Source organism: Tupaia chinensis, unplaced genomic scaffold (assembly GCF_000334495.1).
Source record: "Tupaia chinensis unplaced genomic scaffold, TupChi_1.0 Scaffold139696_1, whole genome shotgun sequence".
Taxonomy (NCBI): Eukaryota; Metazoa; Chordata; class Mammalia; order Scandentia; family Tupaiidae; genus Tupaia; species Tupaia belangeri.
In genome coordinates, this window is record NW_006199577.1 from 295,878 (window position 1) to 299,662 (window position 3,785).

A 3,785-nucleotide genomic window follows, 5' to 3' on the forward strand; every position below is an offset into this window, starting at 1 on the left:
ACAGCATCTTTTTTTTTTTTTAGGATATCTTTCCTCATTGAATTATGTTTACACCTTTGACAAAAGTCAATTTGGTGCATTGTGTGAGTATATTAGTCCTCATTTCTGAAAGATATTTTCAATGAATATAAAGTTCTAGATTACTTTGTTTTGTTTTTGTTTTTGTTTTGTTTTCTGGCACTTTGACAACATAGTCCCATTGTTTTTGGCTTCTATTGGTTCTACTAAACTATCAGTTTTATTTTTTCTCTTTTGAGGTTAATATGTCTTTTTTTCCCTCTCTCTCTGACTTCTATAACCTTTAGCTTAAAAATCTAAAAAGCAAGGTAAAACCTTTGAGGATCATTTGGAAAAAAATAAAATAACATTTTCCCCATGTTTTTGTTCTTTCTTAATGTGTCAGTGTTTTACATTATTAGATGTACAAACTTTATACAGAAGCAGAACCCTATAATTTTTCAATAAAACAGGGAAATGGTTTAATGTACCAGGGTTGGTTCGCCCAAGTCATTGCCTTTTAAAAATGGTTTCACTATACATTTTATATATATATGGAAGTGACCTAAAAATACCAGAAACATCTTTCAGAAGAATGTAGTCTAATATATTTATTTAGTATAAAAGGTTTGTGCACAGTGTAACAAATACAATTTTTACAAATCTGTTTTGAAAAAGTTGTGGCTGTTTATTTGGGTTTCATACACTTAATTATTTCATCCATCAGTTCTTTTACTTCTTTGTGTCTTGTAACTGGTCAACTCATACAGTCCTGAAGTTTAGCTCCAGTCAGCCCACTCCCACCTGGTCTGTGAAGACCGCAGAGCTTGCCTTCCTCATCCATTACTACCGTCAAGGTTCCTGTTGCTAGGTGTTCTTCCTCTCCAGTAGGGTCAACTATCAGTAAAGTGTCATCAAACACAGCAAAGGAGGTTGCAACTGGATGAGTTCTAATATTCAAATAACTTTTCTTCTTCAGATTAACTTCTGCTAGTGCAGTTTCATTTATAGTAACTTCAGGTAACTGTACATATTTTAAAGCTGCTAACAAAGCAAATGTGCAAGTATCCAAAATGTTTCCATCATAGTCGAGGCAAATGAGATCACAGTACAGAACCCAAGCAAGCTTTCCTGGAGAAATGCATAAGTCCTCTTTCTGAATTATCTGTGAATTTTCAATGACATCTGCAATGAACTGGCTAGCCACTTGGGCCTCTTCTCCAGGAGGGCCTGACCGAAATCTCGATGAACACAGGGGTGGTAGATCCACATTAGGAACAATATATCCTTTATCAGGGGTATCTGTTGGTGGTGCTGCAAATTCCACTTTAACTCCACAAATTACTGTAGTATTTCCCAGCTTCACTAATGCAGAACCATCTGCAGTACTAATTGAACCTATGTTGACAGTTGTGATTCTGAATTCACCAGTTCTTTTCCATTGGGACGGCAGTTCTCCTTCAGAAATCTCCTGTAATACCTCCAGAGGTTCCATGGTTTTGAACCTGGCCACCATCTTCCCGCCCATGTGCTCCAAAAATAAAATAAAATAACATTTAATGTTACCATCCTAACATCACAGATTTGTGCTTGCCAGAGAGTGAGAGAAAAAGCACCCCACCAGTGAGGCATGGGCACATCACAATCTTCTTTCTTCCATTTTTCCCTCCCATCAGGATTCGGGGCATGCTCATGCACCTGTTGTATTTTTCATACCACCAAGGCTAAATTCAAGTAGTGTTCAGCCATATGGGATCTGGTTCCCAATGCACAGCACCTAACCACTGCACAACAGTCCAGCCCCATAAGTACTTTTAAGATAGTCAATTCTAAAGAATTGATCTTCTACCTATTTATCTCTTTAATTCTACTCTCTTCTATCTGGTTTCACTCATAGTGTCACCAACTGTATTGAATTTTCTTGGATTCACAAAAATAGATATAAGGAAAGGGAGCAGCAGTTAGCGTAATGGCTATGTCGCTGGACTCCCATGTAGTCGACCGCGGTTCGCGTCCTGGACCTGGTGGCTTAAAACTCACACTGGGCGTGTGTGCGTGCATGCCCAAGATCCCGAGAGGAGAAAGGAGGAGAAGGGATTGCGGTGTGGCCATCCCCCCTGGGGAGTGATTTCTCATTTTCTGTCTCTCTGTTTCTCTCTGTCTGTCTGGTGAGCGCAGGCACCCTATAGCAAAAAAAAAAAAACCTCTCCAAAAAAATAGATATAAGGAAATACTGCAAACATCTACATTATAATTCTTACCTTCTATCCAGTAAGGAAGAATAACATTTTCCTTCCTGCTAACTTCTTATGGACCTATATATGGTTTTATATATATATATTTATATATGAGAGGAAAAGTACACAAAAATGTATAATGTATTACACAAAGACTGGTATCTCCACCTTTCTCTTTCTTAAAAAGAAACTCTCCTACTTTTGATTATTTTATTTTTTCATTCCCATTACTTTGCTTTCTTCTTACTTTTTCTTGTTTCTTTCTTTCTTTCTTTCTTTTTTTTTTTTTTTTTTTTTTTTTTTTTTTTTTTAAGGCTTTTGCCATTGGGTACATGTGCCTGCTGAAGACAGAAAGAGAGAGAGAGAAGTGAAAAATAACACATCCCCATACTCGGGACCAGCAGATGGTGTAATGGCTACATCACTGGACTCTCCCATGTAGTTGATCGTGGTTCAAGTCCCGGACCTGGTGGCTTAAACTCATGCCGGGTGCGTGTGTGCGTGTGTGCGTGCCCAAGATCCCGAGACAAGAATGGAGAAGGGATTGCTACATGGCCATCACCCCGGGGGGTGATTTCTCACTTTCTGTCTCTCTGTCCCTCTATGTCTTTCTGGAGAGCGCATGTGCCCTATAGCAAAAACCTCTCCAACAAAAAAGAGAGAGAGAGAGAGAAATCACCCTCAGAGGTGACAGCCATGTCACAATGCCATCTCCTCCATTTGCCTCTTGGGATTTTGTACATGCACACACATATACGCCTGTTGTGATTTTCAAGCTGCCTGGTCTGGAACTTGAACTGTGGTCAGTCACGTAGGAGTCTGGTGCCTTAACTACCATGCCACCTGCTGGCCCCTGTCATTCTACTTTATGTGTTTCATCAAACATTTTGGTCAGTGGGATTTCTCTTATCATTTTTAAAAATTTGCCAGAGGGTGCATGTTCTTGCTGTGGGGAGGAAGAGAGGAAGACAAAGTGAGAATGCATCCCCCCTGAGTAGTGGATGACCACATTTCAATTCCTTCTTCATTCTCCTCTCGGGATTTTGGGCATATATGTGCACATGCCCAGTGTGTTTCTCAAGCCACTGGGTCTGGGACTTGCTTCATGTGGGACCCAGTTGTCTCAACCATGAGCCATGGAGCCAGCCTGTTTCCATCTACTTGGCTGTCATCCCCCCAATTTTCACGTATGAGTGAAAACACGTGCTATTCTTCTTTCTGTGCCTGGCTCGTTTTACTTATGGCAATGTCCGCCGTGCTCAACTGAACAGTCAACCATGTGGGATTCAGCTGCCTTAACCACTATGCCACCAGTTTGCCCACTCATTACCATTTTGTTTGTGGTAACTCTTTTATGGATTATTTGTCATTTTTTCCATCATTTCAAAAAACAAAAAGTTGAAAGTTTACAAATACTTTTTTGGAATTTAAATAGTGGTTTCTAAAAAAAAATAATCCATTTTCCTAATTTTCAGAGTGCCTTCAGAGCAACAAAATACATTCATTTTACTCAAATGCACAGGCGGCCTAGCTTTGGAGAAGTACCATGAA

At 39.6% G+C, this 3,785-nt stretch overlaps 1 pseudogene; it reads right to left on the reverse strand.

Annotated features, from left to right (window-relative positions):
- Positions 1-612: 612 nt before the first annotated feature.
- Positions 613-1,513, reverse strand: LOC102468978 (exosome complex component RRP43 pseudogene; annotated as a pseudogene).
- Between the last annotated feature and the right edge of the window lie 2,272 nt (positions 1,514-3,785).